At 41.8% G+C, this 22859-nt stretch overlaps 1 long non-coding RNA gene across 3 annotated transcripts; it reads right to left on the minus strand.

Moving 5' to 3' along the window:
• Positions 1-2919: 2919 nt before the first annotated feature.
• LOC119490767 lies at positions 2920-21363 on the minus strand. 3 transcript variants are annotated; one of them, XR_005207478.1, is made up of 3 exons: positions 21282-21363; positions 13276-15249; positions 2920-4301 (listed from the first exon to the last, which is right to left on the minus strand). It is a non-coding gene; the product is annotated as an uncharacterized LOC119490767 (long non-coding RNA). The 3 variants fall into 3 exon arrangements; XR_005207477.1 differs by lacking the exon at positions 21282-21363 and adding an exon at positions 16002-16148; XR_005207476.1 differs by lacking the exon at positions 21282-21363 and having other exon boundaries at positions 13276-16152.
• Between the last annotated feature and the right edge of the window lie 1496 nt (positions 21364-22859).

The following is a 22859-nucleotide window of genomic DNA, read 5'->3' on the forward strand; positions in this document are numbered from 1 at the left end:
TTATGAATATTATATTTAATTTCTGCTAATCGAAATGTTACACATTGTTCCTTCAACCATTAATAAAGACATTGCTTACAACTTGTAAATCATTTTAAAAAGTGTGCCTTATTACAAAGTGGAAAAGTACCAGCCAAAGGGCAACCCAAAAGTTGTTCTAATTAATAGCCTCAAATTGATCTATAAAGCATTAGGGAATTATTTATTAACTATTAATAAAGCCTTAGTTACAGCATATAAACCCTTTATAAGGGGGCCTTTATTAGAAAGTGGTATGTTAAAACCTTTGCTAGTATCTAAATAAACCTGAGTTTAACATTTGACTATGCGTGTTCATTTTGTTTGTTTGCCAACATTAAGTGACCCTGTAGCGGCAGAACGAAGTGAACCAAAAATATCTCCAGTGCTTTTAGGTATTTCAAAGTCTATTCGAACGTGTTTCTGCACAGCTGTGGCTTCGACTGTCACAGTCTGACAGCAGATGTCTGGCGAACCAAAGGTGGCCCACACAGTGCTTTGGTGCACTCTTAAAATGGATTTAGCTCAACAAACTCCACTGTACAGTTATTAGATGTGACAGGAAGTAAATGTGCAAGTCACATCGATCTCAGCGTGCCAACGGCTGAATCTTCTGATGTGTGCTGAAAGATGGTGTCAAATTAAACTCATGAAGAGACTTGCAAGTGTGTGGGGGTTTGTATTTCTATCTTTGTGAGGACAAGTTTGAGCTTTAGATATTGAGAGTGAGAATGTTTTGGGGATATTTTGGTTGATTCTCACTTCTTCAAAGACTTAGAGCGGGGGTAGGCAGTATATTTTTGGTTGGCTATCATTGGGCAAAAATTCCATAATAACCTTTCAACATATTGTAATTCAAGTTGTATCCCAGGGTAGGCAGTTTTTTGGAAAAGGCAAAACAAACCACACCAGGAGTTGAAAATACAGCTCCTCCCACCAGACGAGCATGGGCATATGCACGCTGGACTTTTAGAAAGATGGAGAAAAAATGTCTATAATAGTTTACCTTCCACAGCCGTGAGCCTTTGGCTGCGGTTAGCAGTAGCTAAACTATTAGCAACAATTTCTCTCCATCTCTGAAATGCTTCGCTGATATTGTCAGACTCTTTTTGATAAGTTCCTTCTTTGGGTTGCTTTGCGGTGAAGGCAGTTGTTGCCAATGCTGGAATAGTAACTTTTCCTGCAGGATGTTTTGGCGTTGAATCAGGCTTTCACCGAGGAACGTGCATGTGCATCTGCATTTGCCAATAGGAACGTCTTCTCTCTGAAATGACTTGTGATGGACATAAGCCTCCCGTCACAGGCTAGATTTTCTAAAGCCTGAAAAAAAGACCTGTGGGCAACCTCCAGGTCTGAAAAGTGAAGCCAATGCAGAAGTCCCTTAAACTTGGTATTCTTTCTAATCGCCAGCAGGGGGCGACTCCTCTGGTTGCAAAAAAAGAAGTCTGATTGTATAGAAGTCTATGAGAAAATAACCCTACTTCTCACCTGATTTATTACCTTAGTAAACATTGTAAACATGAGTTTATGGTCTCAATCGCTAGTTTCAAGTCTTCTTCAATACAGCATGATGTTCATTTAGTAAATTATGGTCCCATTTAGACGTCACAGTGACTACGTCCACCTCTTATATGCAGTCTATGAAACAGAGCCAAGAGGAGGGTCTCTCAGACCACTTTAATTACAATATGCTGAACGTTTTTTAAGGAATTTTTGACTGTTTGTGTGAGTGAGAAGGTAAAAATGAGAGCGTCCTAAGGCAGGTAATTTAAGTATGTACCCTTTTGATTCATCCTCGACTGTTTTGGAACTCAACAAAGCAACTAATATTTCTTAGTAAAAGCTAATCATTCATGCAGGAAAATTGCAGTCACTTGATCATCCAGCATTCTGTCGTCATGGGAAATACTATCTGTACTATTCAACACTTTATAAAAATAGACTGTGGCCACCAGAACCATAGATATTTGTTGAGTTTCATACCAAACATTTCCCAATGTAGTGAATGTGACTTTCGGATTTCCTTGCGAACCTGTCCAAACAAAACACTTGATGATAAACTGATGCTAATACTAAGGGCATACGTACACTATGTAAGAAGGAATCTTATATGCAATGATTATCAAAATATCAGCACTGAATCTCACAAGCCAACATTGTGAAATTGTTAAGTGAGCAGTCAGATTAGCTGGAAAACAAACTGTTTCTGAGGTCCTCCTGTATGAAATGAAGCCCGTGCATGTGTATAATATATAAAAGTATTGTGCTATGTGAAACGACAGCGGAGACTCATGGGGGTTCCTCTCCGTACTATGTCTTCTCTGGCGTCAGCTTGTTGGTGGAGAAGAGAATGACGAGGATAAAGTGCAGATTCAGGCCAGTCCTCGCTGCTCGCGTGTCAACTGCGTTTAGGTTTGCTCCTCCATTAGAGGCACAGTGCTTGGACCCAAAATCACATCCATAGTGACATGCAGCTCTAGTGGAAACATTGTAACCCAATCCTGAGTTTTTTGAGCCTTTAAGAGTTTTGAGACAGACGGCGAGGCCTTGTGCAGAGGTTATACGTCCACTTTTTTCAGACAATCCACGCTGGTTCGACCTGATTCCTTTGTCGCTGTCACGTTCCTTTGTGTTGCACTGCAGCGGGTTGCCATCCTGATTTGGGCGACATTGTCTCAGTCCCACGCTTCGCCCTCTCCGATGCTGCTCCGCGCCCGGCTTACAGATCCAATCACAGAAACATGACAGCAGAAAATAGAGCATTATCCTGTAGTACCGACCTTCCATACAGGCCGCTGAAACATCAACACCATCCAGTTCCATGTCTGGGTGTTTTCAACATCAATAAGCATGTAGAACAAACAGAATTACTGTAAGAAATGGCAGTCTTCACATCAGGTATTTTGGTCAAAGTGTGATAAAGATTATATTAAGTAAACATCTCATCATGCACATACTGTATGTGAAAGAGTACTACATCTACAAAAACACCACACATTTATATAAAAAGGTAAATTCTTAACGTGTATTTCTATTATAAATTAGTCTGTGAATAAATCTAATTTATTATTAGAGTATCACTGTCTAGAAACCTGCCTAGAATATCATATAATCCCCAAATCGGCTGTGAACCAGCGTGTGCTTATAGGTGCAATATATACAAGTGTGGTTGCACAACATACCCTATAAGGTTACAGGTGCTGTTAGGTGTGGCAAAAAGATTATCTCATAGCTGATACTGTGTTCAGACGGCAGTGTATATATAGACGAAGATGAGCAACAGGAGGTTGAGTATGATACCGATGACTCCCAGAACGGCCAGGAATCTCTCCTCCGGTGTGCTCAGGTGTGGACACATTAGGTCCATGTAAAACTTTTACAGTCACTCTACTAACTACAGAAACGGGTATTTATCAACGAGTGCGAATGATTATCTGTATAAATTCAAGTAGATTTAAGGGTGCTCAGACGGCCTATGGCTTCCTCTGTTAAAAATAATTCATTTGGCAATTTTGGTCCCTTTTAATAGCTTTAGCAGCGTACCACATCTCTCCTTATCAAGTTAACTCGAAGGTATATTAAACTGGCAGTGATAGTACTTAAATCTCACAAAGGAGCTTGACACACTTTTACATGTCATGTGACAAAGTGGAAAATGCAACACAGTCAAATGTGACCGCCATCAGATCAAACACACTTGCCCCCAGTCATTATGAACACAGAGACATGTGACCATTACCAGACTGGACACGCTGTCAACTGTCATTTGACATGAGGACGTGTGAAATTGTCTTTGAAAATGGGAAGAAGCAGTTTAAAAATTGGGGGGAAGTGCTTCTCCTTCTCTGAGATTGGCAGCAGTCTTTAGCTCACAGAGCAGAGGTGTCTTAAGGGATCAACAGTGATAGTTGTAGGTGTAGTTAAATATGGCTGAACACACTGCCAATGACCCTCTCATCTTACTGCTCACTCTGAATAATCACACCCTCTTTAAGTATATAAATACTTAAAGAGGAGGGTAGCAGTGTGGAGAAAAGCTGGAAACGGTGCCAAACGTCTCTCGTTCGAGCTCTCGCAGAAACCCTCAGGTAACGGAGGTGTAGATGTAGACAAATATGACCACCAGGAGATTGAGGATGGTTCCGATGATGCCCAGCACGGCTAAAATTCGCTCTTCGCGGTCGTTCGTGGCGTCCTCCTCTCTTGCATGAGCGCTGCAGACATAGCGGCTGCCGGGGACCATGGTTACCATCACAGAACCCCACCACCACAGGGCGCGACGCCTGGTTGTGGAGACAGTGATGGGGGCAGAGGCGAAGGGGAGGCAAATGGAAATAGGAGGCAGAAGAGAAGGAAACAGGTTAATTACTTCTGACACTGAGTAGCTGGAAATTGGCCCTCTCTTTCCCGTACACATGCACACATCTTTTTAGTAACAAACATTTCCCTGCATGCATTTTGGCATTGGATATTAATAAATAAAACAAAGTGTGTCTTCCATTGTCCTCAGTTCTTCTTCTCTCCCTTCTCGTTTTTTTCCCCTTTCTCTGCATACCTCTTGTTTTCTTCATTCTTTCCCTCCTTTGTACTCATCCTTTCACTTCAACACCCTGTAGTCTTATCAAGAAATTGATTATATATTGTGTCTTCTTTTGCACCTCATCTTTCTTCTTCAGTCACCTCCTCTCCTCCTCAAATATTTCTCCCACCATCCTCAACTTTTACCTATCACTCCTTCACTCCGTCATTTTCTTAATTAGAACTCAGATGCAATTTTGATCAATAGATATCATATGAACATCAATATAAATGAATAAAAGACAATTATTTTTTGTATTACAAGTAGGGCTGTCAATCGCATGACTGTCCATGATTAATCACGATTATTCGCAAAGTAATCACTAATTTTTTATCTGTTCAAAATGTACCTTAAAGGGAGGTCAGAGGTCAAAGGACCCCTTTGAAAATGGACCATGACAGTTTTCCCTCGCCAAAATTTACCGCAAGTTTGGAGCGTTACTTATCCTCCTTCGTGACGAGCTAGTTTGACATGGTTTGCACAAACAGATTCCTTAGTTCTTCCTTTTGTAGTTTCAAATGATGCCAGTATCTTCACTCTAGTTTTAAAACTCAGCGACAATCTCCGGGAGATCGATTGCGTTAATGCGTTAAAGAAATTGTTGGCATTAAAACAAATTTGCATTAACGCGTTATTATCACGTTAACTTTGACAGCTGTAATTACAAGTTTTCTGAAATTTTATGTTTAAATGTGCAAATGAGGCATTGTCTCATCAAATATGTGCTAATTTGCAGAACAGATATCTGAACATTGGATAAAGTCAGGTTCAAAATTCTTGTTTCATTTTGTTGACATATTAGAGTCAAAGGTTTTTACAGAGGGGATTTTGGATATCTCTTTTTATCACTCCATAAATCAGAAAACACTTTTAACGGCCATAAAAAACAAATCTATTTTCACCATGTTCTTAGGAATAAAATGTTCTAAGAATTAGGCTATGAATGATATATGAACAAACTTCTCTGTAAAAACCTTCAGAATATAGATAGGAATGACACTGGAAAGTTTGTAGTATGTAAGTGCTGCTGAAGTGGAGATTTCTGGCTCAGAGTCTGAGAAAACGTTCATTTTGAGAAAACAGCCTTTAATGATATGGATTGTAGGATTCCATCCATTTTACAAGACACTGCAGGTGAATACGGTAAAAAATGTTAACTAATAGATCATCTTGAAACTTTCCCAGTTGCTTACTTACATTAAGACATTTTTCTTTTTGGATGTTTTTTTCCACTACTTCTGAAAGAAGACGTGTTATTGAAGCAAAATAGCCCAAAAGCAATCAATCAAAATTGACCAGTGCATGAAAAATGATGTTTTGCCTGAGGTGTCTCGCTTTAAGCTGGTGTTAAAAATGTGGGATCAATGGTGTCTGTTAAAAATGAAAGAGGTTGGATGCTGATGAGGGAATTATCTGCAGTCCTCTGAGACAGTTTGGGAGCGCAGAGAAAAAGAGAGGTTAGGATGAGGACAGTGTGAGTGTGTGTATTTATATCTCTGTGTGTGCTAAAATGAGAATGACTTCCGGGCTTTACGCAGAATGTGAGATTTCCACTACACTAAACTGTTCACAGTTAGCTCCACTAGTCGGCTAATTCACATCCCTTCAATAAAAGCACAGACAGATATAGATAATGGAAAATACACTGTTTTATGGACAATCTAAACCGCTCCCTGGATAACTCTTTGTCACGCACATACTGTAGACGTAATCACAAAAAAAGATGAATTCTGGTAAGTGTGTCTTCTCCTGCCTCCTCTTCTTTTATATTTGCTTTACTCTGATCTCCACTTGTTGTTTTATCTTTTCATTCTGTTGGTGCGCTGGGCAAACATTTCAACATCCAGCAGCTGCTCTGTCAGCCCAGGGGTGTGTGTGTGTGTGTGTAGAATAAGGACAGGGACATAGCACTATCTTTTGATGCAGCTTAGCCATTCAACTGTGTAACGTGATTATTTCCAACCCAATTAGAGGGAATGCATGGAACACCTCAAAACTCAGAGCCTTAAAGCTCACAGAAGAGAAAAAATGAGAAGAACATGGAGACACAAAGTGTAGCCAAGCGTGAAGGTATGGAGAAAAGAAAATACATAATGAACATCCAGATGTTTTCACCTTCGTTTACCTGTCCAAGTGTTGACAGATAAGAGGGCAGTGTTGTAATTAAGGTGTGATTTAATACAGTATTAAAGATTGTAAACTGTAAAATGCAAATCAAACTGTGGTTATACTTCCACTCTCTGGAGCTGTGGGAGAAAACAGCTGGCCACTTGTTAGAGTCTCTCCCATTTTATCCACCAAGTCATTGTTTTGCAAGCGCAAATCAAAACTGTAACTGTATACTGTATAACCAAGGCTTAATACTGACGCGGATGGGTTTACATTAGAGTTAGTTGAAAGCCCGGTGCGGGTGCCTCGGTGCGTCGGTATCAGGCGCCGAGGGCCAAGCGTCGGTATATTTGATGAGTTGGGAGTGAGAACGGGTCGCACTGGGGGATTGGGAGATCACCAACGGCTTCCCCGCTGAATGAGCAATGCAAGGCAGTCTGCCCCATGAAACTCATGCATAATATTCATCATTATTGGTGCAGATAGCTGCTCTGCTTATTTCGCTGTCAAGTTCATTTCTATAGGGTGTGATAAGAATTCCCTACGGATGGTCCATCTGCAGTGCAGTGTGCATTAATCGGGGAGTCTGAGAGGTTACATTCAATACCGGGGTAATCTCATGGAAACATCTAGAATGGAAATAAGAGCCTGTGATGTTACACATGGAAAAAATAGATTGATTTAGCCTACTGGAATAAGTCAGTAAAATATTATCTTTAAAAGTTTTGTTTTAGAAAGTTTCATTTTGATAAATGTGAGCAGTTGTTTCTGAAATAGCTGGTAACCACTAACCAGACATAACCAGGAGGTTTAATGTTCTTGAAGGACTATTTTGCCCTTCCATGGCACACATAGTGCTTCCTCTGAGGCTGTGCAACGCTCTCAACAAGCTTCACAAACAAAATGTTTGATTTTAAGGTTTTATTAGTACGATTTCAATGGATGGAGCTGTTTGGAGGTTAATGCAACCCCTGGGCGTGTAAGAACTGACTGACCTCAGGGGGAAGAAAGTCAGTGGAGGTTAGATTTGATCTGACATGGGCTCATCACCAGGGGTATGAATTATTTAATTTTTTTGGGACAAAATTGCAATCTTCTACAAATAATGTGGGGCTTGGTTAAATCACAAGATTGCAGATTTGTGGAGGGACTGATATAAATATTTCCGCCTGTAGCCATGATAAGACATTTTAGATAACGACTTCAATTGGATAAGTGTTCCCACCACCCTTCATATTTCTGAGTATAGTCCAAATAGCTGTGTGTGTAGATAGATAGATCGAAAGATAGATGAGCTCAAATGTATGATAAGACAGATAGAGGACGAGCAGCGACAGACAGTTAAACAGATAGACGCACAGACCAACCGAGTAATCAGCAGCCAGACAAATGCAGACATAATTAGAGGTAGACTTGCCAAAGTTCTGCATTGTTTTGCCCCATCTAACGTTAGCATCTAAACCATCAGCTTAATTGTCCCATTGCAAATAATTGTAGTAAGAGATCCAGTCTAAACCAAGGAGGTAAATACGGGATTGAAGAAAGAAAGGACATTGAAAAAGGAATGAGATTTTTGGAGATAGAGGATGGAAGAAAAGATTGAGAAGAGATAAAATAAATTGGTGTGTGTATGTGTGCATTTGGGTATTTCGTGAAATGTCAAATAGCAGCAACTTTTCCCTGCGTGATGCTCTAATGGTCTTGTTCTGATCTTTGTCTGAAACGTTCGCAAAAGGTAGACTAGACTGTATCCACATCCTGTAATTACCAGTTGTAGTCAAGACCACCTGAACCCAGACCAAGTTATGACCAAGACCAGAGTTTATCGAAACCAAGACAAGACCAAGACTTTGAGGGGTTGATACCAAGTCAAGACCAAGTGATATTGTTATTCGCGCAGTTGAGTCCTCTTGTCTCTTTGTACTCTAATTTTTACTTTTAATCTGCATACATACTTCATCCATTTTGTAATAGAGGATTATACCGTATTTACATTTATCATACACATGCTCTCATCTCATGTTTTTCTCTACATCCTCACACTTTTGCACGCTCTGTCTTTCTCACAAGAGCGAATATACAGTATAAACACTATATATACACTTGTGTGAACCTAGTTACGACAGTGAGAGTAGATCCAGTACTGAATGTCCTTAAAGTTTTGTTTTACTAGAACTGACTGGCACTGACTCCAATGCTGTTAATGAGCTACTGACAATGCATAGAGTTAGGTCTACTTCATAGTCTTTATACTCACATCGGATACGAATGATTTTAGGATATTTAATACACAGGCGGATGACTGTAATCTTTCATTATCGTGGAATGATTTAACATGAAATAAAAATCAGACCCCTCAAACGTGGTAGATTGTTAAATTACGCTGCTACATCTGGATGTGAAAAGACTGAGTCACATTGGTTCAACTCAGTGCTTTATATCTACCCAACTATCATAGTCATAATCACAGCAGGGTTGATGGAAGTTTTGATAACAGAAAATTAAATTTTGTTTCCCACAGCCACCAGCACGTCACCTCTGGCAGATGGCTGGCAGCTGTTCACCAGCCAGATGAAACATAGTTGGAAAAAAATAAAATTGCCGATTGCTTGGCCTCCGGTAGTGCTGCTTCCAGCTTTCTCGAGAACCACTCATTCAGACAACTTCACACTGGACACTGCACTTCCTTGGGTCCTCAGCAATACAGCTGGCAGGTGCGTAGGGTGAAGTCGATCGGACAAACGGTTGTCGAGAAATAGACATACAGACAGAGACTCTGTTTCTTAGGAGTGTGTTGTCGATCGGAACGATTGCCCATGCTTGCAGCACTGTCGGGCGGTGTGCCTGTTAGGAGCACGTGGCCATTCAGAACGCTTGCCCGCTGGGAGTACATGGCCATTAGGAGCGCGTGGCAGTTCCGAGCGCTTGCCTGTTAGGAACGTGTGGTCATTCGGAATGCTTGCCCATTAGGAGGGCGTGGTTGTTCGAAACGCTTGCCCGTTAGGAGCGTGTGGTTTTTCAGAACGCTTGCCCAAATTGCACCAAATTCAACAAAGCACTCCCTTGGTTACCCAGCAATACACCCACCAAGTGTGAAGTAGATCGGATGAATGGTTCTTGGAAATGAGAAGGACACACCCCCATACATGCAGACAGAGATTCCTCGCTTTATAGTTGGAATGAATACATTTTGGAATTTTTATCTTCGTCTTCTTCTGGACTTTTCTCCAAACTCAGCTGTTTTTTCTGCTAAGATCTCATGTTCCCAATCTGTCATTGGGTGTCCTGGGGCCTATAGGGGTTTAAGATGCTGACCATGTAATCACAATATTCCAGGTTTGAGTGCATGTCATCCTCCCCCTCTCTAACCTCATTTCATTTCCAATACTTCCAAATAAAGGTAATCTATCTCACATCTCTGTCTGTCTCAGCTGCCATTGGGACCCAAGACACATTAACATAACCAGAAATGACGTTCGTTGTAGAGTGAGCTCTACGAAAGCTGAGCTTGTGTTAAAAGAAACCATTATGAAACCTGGGTTCTCTGATTGTAATGATTTGAGAACAGATGGCTCTTTCATCTCATTGTATACTCTTTACATTGACATCTCATAATGAGGAAACCTGACCTTTATAACCCTTAAACCCTCCAAGGTATTTGACTATTGGCAAGCAAGGCAAAAATACCACTAATGTCAAATACAATATAAACAAATTGAGTTCAAAGTGGTTCTCTGTACCTCGTCTATCCAGTAGTGTATCAGGGAAAGGAGAAATTGCAGCTATTGATTGGAGTCTGTGATTAGTAGTGTTATTGACTCCACAGAAAGTCTCAATCAATGGTTTTACAGCTTCTTTGGTTGCTACAATACGGACACACTGTTCAGTCTTTGCAGAGATCAATGACACACTAACACATACACACACGAAGAGAGATTGTGTGGGCCCCAACTGAGCTGTTTGTTGCTAAAAGATATACCTTTGCATGGTGAGCAATACGTCATTTTATGAAGCTTTACATACATTCATAAAGTCTATTGTTTCTGTCTCTAGCTGTATCTGTCTCTCTCTCACACACACACACACACCCACACACACACCGAGCTGATGCACAGAGTGATGGTGTGGGAACCAGATCCGTATGACACTAGAGACGAGCGCTCCACAACCCCATTACGAGTTCGGCAGGCCAGCGCTGCTAGAATACGAGGCCAGCAGCCATGAAGCGACTGTCACTTCTCCTCAGACACGGCCCCGCTTCCTCTGCGTTTGTGCATGTGTGTTTTTATAGTGTGTGCGTGTGTGTGTGTGTGTGTGAGGAAGAACTAGAGAGGGGGAAAGCGAGGATGAGTGTGTTACTGTAAGCCAGTGTGACTCCATATATGTGCTGTATTCATGACAGCAAGAGACGAGCGATAGTGCATCAGTGTGAAGGGGAAAGTGTGAGAAAGTACGTGTGTTTGGTTCTGTTTGAATTCTAGAAATACTGTGCATGCTTTCGATAAGATAATCAGAGTAATATAGATGACATTTTTAACACTAAATACTTTTTTTAGACATGCTCAATAAACTAGATCGATCCAGGAAGCGTTGAGAGGTTCTCAGCTGTAAAACTCTTGCAAAACAACAAGAAAGTCATGGCATTGCCCTGCAACATGTGATGCATTCACTGCTGTGATGTCAAGTAAATTTCTCACACGACCACAAGAACCAAGCAGATTTTGCTGGGCCAACAATTCACAATAAGCAAACGCCTTCCTCCCTATCATCCAGAGACAATAGAGGACAAGGTGCCCATATATCATCTCTCTGATTTCAGCGTGTTGGGAGAAAGTTAATTTTCACAAATATTATTTGGCCATATGTTAACAAGTTCCATACAACAGTTTCTTTTAGCAGAAGAGGTGTTCTCTGGTAAGGAAATCCTCCGATGTAGCTGATATTATAGTGATTTAACGACCAGCAGTTTATATTGGTACATGCCTAAAAAGAGGTCTTTCGTGAGAATTGATCACATGTTGGAGAGCAGAACAGGTAGGGAGGATGCAAACAGAGACAACGACAGGCAGTCTGGTGCAGTTCAATTAATTAACAAAAGGCTACAGTCAGAGTCCAATAAACGGGCTGCTAACAGGCAAAACAAACTCCAACAGTGACGAAAGACAAACTTCCAAAGAACCAAGGAACTGAGTTGGTAGCCTATAAATAGTGACTGACTAACTGGGGAAGTGAGAACAGGTGAGCAGGAGGTGAGGTGAGTGCACTAATCAGGGACAGGTGAAACTGATCAGGGCAGCACAGACAATCAAAAAGGCGGGAAAACACACAAAGACAGGAAGTAATACTAGACATTTACACAAGAGGAGAGTGACTTAAGATAAAACAGGAAACATATTAACATTATAAAACATATTAATGTCTCTGTCACAGTGCGAGGCTTTTGTGACTTGTTTTGACGTCTACAGCTAGGTAATTTCGAGAGCTCTCTCAGACACCTTCGTGGTCTTCGTCATCAAAGTCGCAACTTAAACATTTTCTGGACCAATTAAGTCAAATTGGATAATTTCCCATGGCACACCTGATAATCTCTCACGGCACAGTGGTTGAAAAACAAGGCCTGCCTATACTGTGTTCTTGGCGTAAAAAAATACAAGTTTATGCGGTTGGTTCAGTTTCCATCATAGACTGTATAAGAAGTGGACGTAGTCACCGCGACGTCCCCCATTGGTTTGTGGATTATCGTTTTGAAGCCTCGAGTTTGAAATTTTGGCCGTTGCCATCTTGGTTTTTTGCAACCAGAAGTGACACGAGAGGGTGTAGCTAAGTACAACCAAACGCTGAATAATGTGAATTTTCAGGCGACCAAAAAGGTTATAATTAACTTTCATGAAGTGAAAACACACTGTGGAAGGGTTTAAGTTGTAAGACAAAAACATGGACAACTCCCAGAACGAACAACGCCGTCATAGCGACCTGTCCGCCAAGGTAGCTACGCCCTAAAGCATACCCTGCTTTATGGTCTATTGGACTCTAAATGGGACCATAATTTACTAAATGAACATCATGCTGTATTGAAGAAGACTTGAAACTAGCCATTGAGACCATAAACTCATGTTTACAATGTTTACTGAGGTAATAAATCAAGTGAGAAGTAGGCTCATTATCTCATAGACTTCTATACAATCAGACTTTTTTTAGCAACCAGAGGAGTCGCCCCCTGCTGGCTATTAGAAAGAATACAAGTTTAAGGCACTTCCACATTGGCTTCACTTTTCAGAACTGGAAGATGCCCACTGGTTTCCATTCAGGTGCCAGACTGGTTGTCACGTGACCCACTGGCCACCATATCATGTGACTCAATGGAGATCACATGACCTGTATCAAATAGCGTGAACTATCTTAATACTCCTGAACCCTGAGTCATCTAATTGACCTTTCACCTTTGACCTTGGCCAACCTCCTGAGGAAATATGATGCTCACTGGTGGATACACACTCACACACAAGCACAGACACTGACACACATGACAGCCATGACAGCGTACCATACATGTAGAAACGTGCACTCACCAGACATTGCACCAGGGGGGCAGCCAAAAACTCCCTTCTTTCTTCTCTTTATCCGAGCATGTTGTCAGTTTTTGCGTCTCCTCCGTCCTGCTGGTTTCTTTCACCTCCCTCTTCTTCTCCTCCTCCTCCCCCTCCCTGTCCCCCCTCTCACCACTGCTGTTCAGGTCCAGCTCTGTCGCTGGTGGGGAGAATCCAGGCGACACACACACACAAACACACGCTCACACAGCTCCGGGCGATGCTTTGAAAATGCGCTCAGACAGACAGAGCTGGGCTCACACACACACACACACACACACCTCTACACTCACACAAACATACGCACAAACACAGCTGAGCTCCTCGACAGTCCTTAAACCCCCGCGCAGCCACACATAAACATGCAGCTGGTCTATCCGCAGCTGAATGGAGACGGTGGCGTTGTGTCTTCCTACGTTACTGTCATGATGTTTTGAGGAATTGGGGATTCAGGTCGGACAAGGAAGTCTCTATCTTAATTTTGATTCAGTTAAGCTGGAGAATCGTCCTTATGTAGTCACGGAGACAAAAACGAAGTCCAGCTTCCAATTAAAGGATCCTGCGTGTTGATGCACATCAAAGCATTTCCTCACTTATATTTCCTCAAGCCACGACAGCAATCCTCCTCTGGCCAAATCTCTGTAATGAGGCCATTTTCAGAGACAGTTCCAATCAGTCTGGGACAAAATAAAAATAGGAAACACTTGTGAATGCTTCAGCAGTGTTTGGCTTCTCTCATCTGGCAGTGATGTACCCCCAGAGTGCCTGTCAAAGCAGGTGGGGCATGTCAATCCAAAAATATAAATCTGTAGTCATCGGCAGAGCTGGTTCTTGTTCTCGTAGAAAAGAAGAAATTGTTCTGGTCCTGATGTGGTCCCAGTGATCTCTCAAATGTTCATTGCCTTGCTGTTCCCACACAAGATGAGGGTCTCTGTAGATATTCCACTCTTCCAAGAACTTGCTCAGACTCCAGGGAACCACCTCTCTGCTACTTTTATGTCCTGTTTAAATTTGTAGTAACATTTGAACCCCACTCGGCTGTCATCTGCCACACTTAACAGCTCGTCTGTTCTGGTGTAAAAATCCCTTAGAATAAAAAAAAGAGCAACTGTGGTTCTTCCCTCTGTGTCCCCCTCTGCGGTGCAAGGAGCGAGCTCTTCCCAGAGTGGCCTGTCAGCATCAATATTTAACAGGAACCGCTTGCTGTGTTGCTGTCACAGTTAAAGTTTCCACGTCTCCGCCGTTGTGCGTTGGATGACATGTTGTCTGGTCTGTTCCTTTTTAGCTCTCTGCTTGGATGCTCTTCAATGATGCTCTCATCTGCTCTTTTTTAACCTCTCTACTCTATCTTCATTTTTGATGGTCAACCTTCCTGAAGCTTGTCCTGCCATATGAAGATCTCAGTAATGTCCCCTCCCCGGAGCAAGCCACAGTCACTCAGGACTTTTTCCCCTGGAGCTGCTCACGTAGTTTTTCATTAAGCCTGTCCTTCGCTGTTTTCTGTCCACCCTGCAGCAGACCTTCAATCAACCTTCCTTCAACCCTCTTCAGTCATATCAAACCCTCCACTTTCTAAACTCACCCTTTTCTTGCCTTCCTCTCCCTCTGGCAAGCTGATTCACTTGGCCTATATCTCACTCACCGCCTGCTATACTGTCTCATACTGTTCTTCTTCTGTCCAATGGCTGCTCAATTCTGGTCAAGTCCTCTCTGATGTCTCCCCTATATCTCTCTCATTGTTCCTCTATCTCCCTCTGCCTCTCCTCTTGCATGCAGAATACACGCTGCTGTGCTCTGACTCATCCTGCTCTCTCCTCCCTTTTCCTTCCAGAAGCTTGCAAACGCTCCTCTGTTTTTTTCCTCCTCTCTCTAATAACAACACGTCAGGATCCGTTCAGCATTTCTCTTCGTCCCAGTTACACCTCTGCATCCTGTTGAGACGGATGGAAGGACAGCCTGTGGATAGACAGTCAAGCAGAGAGAATGAATATGAAAAATGAAAGAGAGAGACACACTTTCCCCCCCAACAGGAGTCTGCCTTTAAATGTCTGTTTCCCTCCCTTGCTGCTAATAGTTTGATCACAGGTGGTTTCTTCTCTCCTCTTCTGGCACCAGAAGTGTCTTGCTGTGGTCAGAGATGCAAGTTTCCTCTCTTTACCCCCTTCTGCTTGTTTTTCAAGTACATGTTTGTCACAGTCTGGACAAGAAATAAAAACTTAAAGCAGTGGTAAATGCTGCCAGCAGAGAGACGGATTGGAGAAGAAGGATATGTGGAGATGAAGATAATAAAAAGAGATGCCCTCAGGATCTGTGGAAGAGGCAGCAGGGGAGATAGAGGGAGGAGGCAGGGGAAGGATGAAGAAGAGGAGTGGGGGAGTTTTTGTGTGGGTGGAATGGGAAGATGATTGTAAGATGGATATGGAGCGAAGTGAGAGGAGGAGCTTTGGACGAATTAAGGAAAGAAGAGCATGGATGAGTGGATGGAAGCACATGGATGGGTGGAGGGTTAGATGGGGAGAAAGATGGACGTGTGCATGGGTGCATGGATTTATGGATGCTTTGGCAAGTTGACTGCTCTTCTATGACATCGAGGAAATCTTTGATGCAGCTGTCATGGAAGAAACGGGCCGGGCCTCTCCCAGGCTGTAATTAGTCAATAATATTCAATGTATGTTTCATAATTAGTTTGTTGCTATTTGATATTTTACCTGTATGGGAATCCATGTCGTGCTCTCTCTGACAATGCTGCTCTCCTCTCTCTTAATTTCCCTCCATCCCTCTGTCTGCTCCTGCAGTCTCAGTCTGTGCTATCACTAAAATGCAGCATCCCTCTTCCCTCCTCCTCCTCCTCCTCAACTCCCCGTCTCTCCCACTCTGCTCCCATCCTCTCTATATTTGTCCTTTTCTGCGTCTGTTTCCCACTCAATCCTTCCCCCCCATATTCCATCACCCCCTCTCCACCCCGCCATCCTCTCACTTTTTTCACCCCTCCCTCGCTAAGAGAAGCTTCGAGAACAGAGTGGCCATGCAGGCTCCAGGAGTGGAAAGCTCTCAGGACATGTGAACACCATTCATAACCATGCCACATGAATAATACACACACAATACATTCATATTTGCTCATATTCATGCACATGTGGAAAATACACACACACACACACACACACACGCACACACACACACACACACACACACTCTCTCCATCTCTCTCTCTCTCTATCTGGCTGACACCAACAACAACACATCCTGCAGAAAAACAAACATACAGTGAGGTTTCTATTATGCATGCATACCTGAGCAACATTCACAGCGCAGCCACACACACACAAACACAACACATTGAGGGCATCAATGATAAAAGAAGTTTTTTCTGCAGTGTGAGATAACAGCTGCAAACAGAGAATATATGTAGTGCATGTTCATATGACCGCAGCCATGCACACACACACACACAGTGGACATGCTGGGTGAACAACGCTCTCATTTAAAATGGAAATTCTTTTTGACAAACAGCGACCGACCGAGTCATTGAACAAATAAATGAAACATCAGCTCAACTGTGTGACCAGGGAAAGAAACGGAGAGAGAGTGTGTTTCAGTGTGTGTGTTTGTCCGGTTGTGTCTGTTGCCCCATATTGAACATTTGTGCATACATGTGTAAACTATGATATGTATGACATCGTCCTTTGTGTGCGTGTGTGTGTGTGTGTGCGTGTGCGTGTGTGTGTGTGTGTGTGTGTAGCTGCTTAGAGCTGTCCTTTTGGCCTCTAGCATCACCCAGCGCCACCATCTGTCCTGCGAGCCACATGGAAAGGGTGTGTGTTTGCACAAATGTGTGTATGTGTAGTAGGTGACATTTGTTTGGGAGAACTGATTAAAGATCGTCATTGCTATGCTGGTTATTATTTTAGAAATTATATTTGAATGAATAAAAATGCATCCAGGTCACAGGATAAAGGCTGTAATCAAAATTGCACACTAACTATACTTAGTATGAACAGTATGTTAGTAATTACTACTAGTTTCTTAATTTTTCAAATTTTAGTTTGCATTTCTATTCACCTTTTGGCTCCCACATGTCATTAGCCTGTTAAATCACTGCTAATTAAGCTAAACAGATTTATAGTAGGGGAGCATGCAGACATACTATGTGCTTAAGTTATTTAGGAGGCTAAGCACAGCACTAGAGTAATCTTTGTTTTTCTTTATTTTTTATTTAGTCTTTCTTTCCAGGCTACAGTCCGGCAGAACATATAACTAAAAACTGTCAGTGAAAAAGCTGCAACAGAGACTCAGTAGCAGACACAGACCAAATCAGTCCAAATACCAAAAAACAACTAAAAACCAGGAGAGCATGAAGGCGACGTACACATGGGGATGAACAAACACAATCTGGCCGGGGAACAGGGAAAGCAAGTGAGTATATAAACAGGGAGGACTAATGGCACAATCAGAGGCAGGTGAGTAATTGAGGGCAGGTGAAGATAATCACAAAAGTGGGAAAACACACAAAGAAAGGAAGTAAAATCAAACATAACTAAACGAATGAATGACACAAGGATCAGAACAGAAAACCCCAAATCCTCTAGACAAATCAGAACTACAGATCACTAAAAAGATATAATACAAGATGACTGTTGTCATCTTGTATTGACAACAGTCAATACAAAAAGTCTGAGGCCCTCTGGACACAGAGCCAGACATTGACAATATCAATAGAGAGCAGTCAGAGACCCAAGGTTGCACATTTTGGAGTCAATAAAACAATCCGTCACATAACACCGTCAGTCAATGATTCAATGTCAACCTTGAACCAATTCCTGCATGAACAAGCCTTTTTTTCAGAGCCCCTTGTAGTAAGTTCAGCAAATAGTCTAGTCAAGATTCATCCAAATAACTACTAGTGTCTAATCTTTTCTGCATCGTCTCCTATAAATATGATTCATTCTTCAACATATGCAATATAAAGCATCTTTTAGATGCCAACAGGACATTGATACTCCCAAGTGTTTGCTCGTGACATGGCATTTGGCAGCTAATATCTAGTTCGCACTACACGACTTCGGCCCAGATTTTCCGCCCGACAAAAGCCCCATATCAGAGACAAATCGGCTCACCGCTCGCACATCGGAAGTTAAGCGTCATGTGTGAACTGCTCAAAGACGTGAGCGGAGAGGCTCGCCAACGCTTGCAGACAAATTCCAGATATCTAGCTTGCTAAATATCTGGAGCTGTCGTGGTCAGCCAATGAGAGCGCGACAGGTTGAGTGGACACCTGGTGGAGGAGGGGTTGCCTGTAACAATATGAACTTACTCTATGTGTAGCATTTGCAACACGGGGCAAAGTTGTTGTTGAGGAACAAATAGTAAAATAAGAACACATGTATCAACGACAACATCAGCAATGTGTCTTACGTATGGTATCACGTCATTTACCGTGTTTTTCTCACTTGTGTTTTCGTGACAAAACGTAGTTTGGAGACCTCATTGGGGATCCCTCCAGTGAAAGATCTTGTAGTGTATGACCCCCTGTCTCCGGTCAGTCATGTATGTGAAAACCACAACGACTTAAAGACTCCTGATTACAAGAAGTAAGCTGTGTAGTGTGAACAGAAGAAGAAGAGGTAGAAGAAAGGCATTTTATTATCCCCGAGGTGAAATTAATTTTTTCACTCTGTTATATACAGGACACACTCATGCATAAACAGGACTTATATACATGCGTTAATGAGAGAGATGTCAGAGCGAGGGGGCAGTTGGGGGTTGGCAAACTGTCATCTCTCCAGCAACCAGTTCACACTCAGTACTTGGTCCATGCGGGGACTTGACCCACGACCCTCCGGTTCCCAAGCCAAGTCCCTTTGGACTGAGCTATTGCCGCCCCAAGCAATACTGCCATCTGACGACTTTGAAAGTAGTGTAGTGTGAACTTGGCTTAAGACAGATACTGGAAGTGAGCCATGTCTCTGCAATGCAACTGTGCATGAAAGTGTCTTTGACTATCTCAGAGGTTTTCATGTTCCTGTAGTTAAAGTTGACTCCAGCTTTTAACCTGCATACAATGTAGGACTAACAATCATGACTAATAACCACTGGTTAACAGCCATATGACCTTTCAATTGAGAATGCATGCATCATTTATAATAGTTGACTCGCTCATGAGTCACAATGTAAAACAGCTGAATAGACTTGTATATCACTTTCTTATCTATTGAGTGAACAGTTTCAACATTTGTACAGTTCTGTCAGGAACATTTGCGTCAGGCGTTGCTGACCATTTGACTGTGACAAAGTTGGCAGTGAAGTAAATAAACAGGAAGTGGGACATACAGTATCTCAGCAATCATTCAAACATGCTCAGTGTTTAGACAAGTCCTCTGGAGTCATTGCCTGAAGCAACAGTATATTTTTTACACCCTGTGTGTAGAGAAGAGTGACAGAGGCATCCGCACTGGAGCACTGGTAACACCCTTTGATAGGCCACTGTTCATTCTGTATGTGTAAGTTGACTGTCAGAGAAGGTTAGTCTTCATGGATGAATATACTGTCATGGCCACTAAATCCCCATCTCACATTCCTTACAGTAAAACCTCTGTCTCTCTGGTCTCTGTTGCAATATTCATCCATTTAGGGGCTGAATACCAAATGTCGTTTTGTGCCAAATACGTCGCATCAAGTCAACATGGCTCGTCCTAATGCAACAGAGGAATACATGTTCATCTGTGGCTGAAATTCTGCTTGACTGCTGATTCCACGATGCTTTTTTTAATCCCGCCCGTTAATGCCCCACTGACTAACCAGGAGAGTGAGTTTTAACCCCGCCTGTCTTGTCCTTCTAAGAGTCTTCACATGTATCCAAGATCTGCTTGAATGCATAACAGTGAAACATTAATTCAGCCAACCAATGGCGGTAGAGCATCTACATTTCTGGTCAACATATTCCTCCAAACCTGCAATAACTGTTTTGTTTGGCCACCTGTGTGAACACAAGGACATTCCGCGTGTCATGAGAACACATTTTAGCCTTTTTGTGTCATTTTTATGCCACGCAAAAAAACTAAGGTAATGGCCGCAGTTATAGGCAACCAAACCACTCACTTAGGTTTAGGAAAAACATCATAGTTGGGCTTACAATAAGTAAGTAAACTACGTCAAATATTTACGGAAACAACGTAACATAAGTACGGAAAACACGTCACAAACGTAACTTCAAAATAACTCAACAACACTTTGGGACACAAACACTGGTCTCGAACACCAGTATCATGTTGAAAGTCCTGTTTGTCTTATATTGCAGTCAATACAGATACCGCATACCGATGACACACCAAAAGCAAGAAAAGCATTCCTATTGCACACGAAATGACTAATTATTGTGTCATTCAAACCCCATTTAGCGCGACTATGGGCTGCATCACCTTTTGAGTTGACATGGTGAACTTGTTAGCTAATAGTTGCCTATTTACACATCCAGCAGTTACAGAGCAACATGATTCATATGGAGTCGTGTTTCTGGACACCTGGCGAATGTAAGTCCAATATTCACTATTCTTTTAGCTCTGTTTTTGGTCTCTACCAACTCCTGAGGAAAATATCTGGCTCTTTAGCTGCTAAATGCTCCACTATGTTCACCTGCTAGTCGCTAACAGAGTCTGCCTGCTGTGGCTGAAAACACAATGAGAATTGCAGAGGTGGAAGAAACGAATTACAATTTACTGTTGTCATTATAACAAAGTCGCTTTTTATGTAGGCTACTTGTACTTTTTGAATAGTTTTTAAAATAGGTAGTAATCTTACTTTGCACCCATTTCAGGACCAAACAGACTCCATATCAATTGTACCTCTTTGCTGAGGACAATATCCCTGCTGTTGAAGTAGAATACTTCACAATATCCCAATGCTGAGAGAGGTGTTGCCATTGAAAAGATCTGAACTAAAATCATATCAATTACAGAGTAAATTGTGCAAACTTATTAAAAAAAACTCACCATGCAGTCACCCCTCATATGAAGAGTCTTATGCGCTGTTCACTGAACTTCTCCCACTAGTGATGAAACTTGATACATGACTGCCTCCCTCTGGTCTACAAGCAGAAGCACAAATTATAACTTATTTGTTCACAGTGTACTGCTGAAAAACTGAAGCACCCAGTGTGTTAATAAGGATCATTTACATTTTTAATACAAAAGTAATTTTAAACAGAGGTTCATATTTGATATGGCCCAAAACTGTTCTCTCTTTAATAACCATTTATTTTGATTATTCACTGGAAACACTGAGTGCTAAAGTAGACTGCTATATCATCTGATCATTGGCTACAAAGTCCCCTTACTTGAGACTCTTCAGCTCTAAAATAACACTCATATCTTGAAATAAAAATGCTTTTGCTTCGGTCATTTCAGGTCAGATTTGCTGCAAGTTAACAGACATTAAGTTAACAGATGTTAACAAAAATGCAGGATGTAGAAAAAAAAGGGATTTACAGGAAAGGAAGGGAAGAAAAATTCCCTCCAGGAATTAGCCAAAACCAAAAACTCCGCAGTGATTCAAGAACAATTGTCTTATCAAACACTATCAATTGTAATAGAAGCTATTAACAAAAGTGTGCTGCTGTCTTCCCCCTTGCCGATGCCTTTACAGTACAACCTGTCAGCACTGGAATCTGTTTTCTGTTTTCCTTCTATCTAAACCTTGAAGGCATCATACATAACAAAGCAGGACGGCCCGACCTTCCCATCCCCAAAACAAATTCAATTTCAGATAGCAAGATGTTGCTGAATATTTTAAATGCCAACACGGCAGAATACTTGCATTAGGTTAAAGTCTTTTTCATTTGCCTGGGTAACACATGGTGACTGAAGATTGGCAATCTGCCAATGCTGTCAGTAAAATTGCTGATTCAATGTACTCTTTTCTGTTTGAACACAGCTACAAGGTGAGAAAAAGTGGGACATTAAACCCTCTTTAGTCCCACAGGTTTTCCAAAGATCTGTTGTAAACACAGATGATTTTGGAAACCTGTGAGAACCAAGGCCACCATCTCACTCAGAGCCACATACTGGGAAGAACAGTTTTACAGTGGAAGTGTGTGTGTGCTCGCTGCTGGACAAGTCATTCTTCAGGGACATTGGCAGAGAATAACAGAGAACAAGGTCATTTTGCAGTAAAACTTTATTCATATCACAGACACTCTGTGCCCTCAGATCTCCTCATATAAAAGTGGAAACATTTTATTACATTCATCATACACAATGTCCAGCATTTCCTTGTTAAAACTCTTTAGATTTGTTCATCTTAAAATTACATTCAAAAAGGTGTCAAAATGCAAATGATAAAAAGCCGCTTTAGAAAATAGACCTGCTGTAATTATACAACACAAAAATACAAACATCTTCTTAGAACACTATTTTAACAGGATATGCTGTCTGTTCTCCTCATGGATGTCTGGGAGGTATGTAAACACAACACACAGCCAGAATGTGGTTAAAGTTTCTCCAAGACTCACTCAGTCCAGGTTGAGCATTTGTGCTTGATTAGATTCAATGTATCCTCATACAACGGTTCGT

This window comes from Sebastes umbrosus, chromosome 7, assembly GCF_015220745.1.
Source record: "Sebastes umbrosus isolate fSebUmb1 chromosome 7, fSebUmb1.pri, whole genome shotgun sequence".
NCBI lineage: Eukaryota > Metazoa > Chordata > Actinopteri > Perciformes > Sebastidae > Sebastes > Sebastes umbrosus.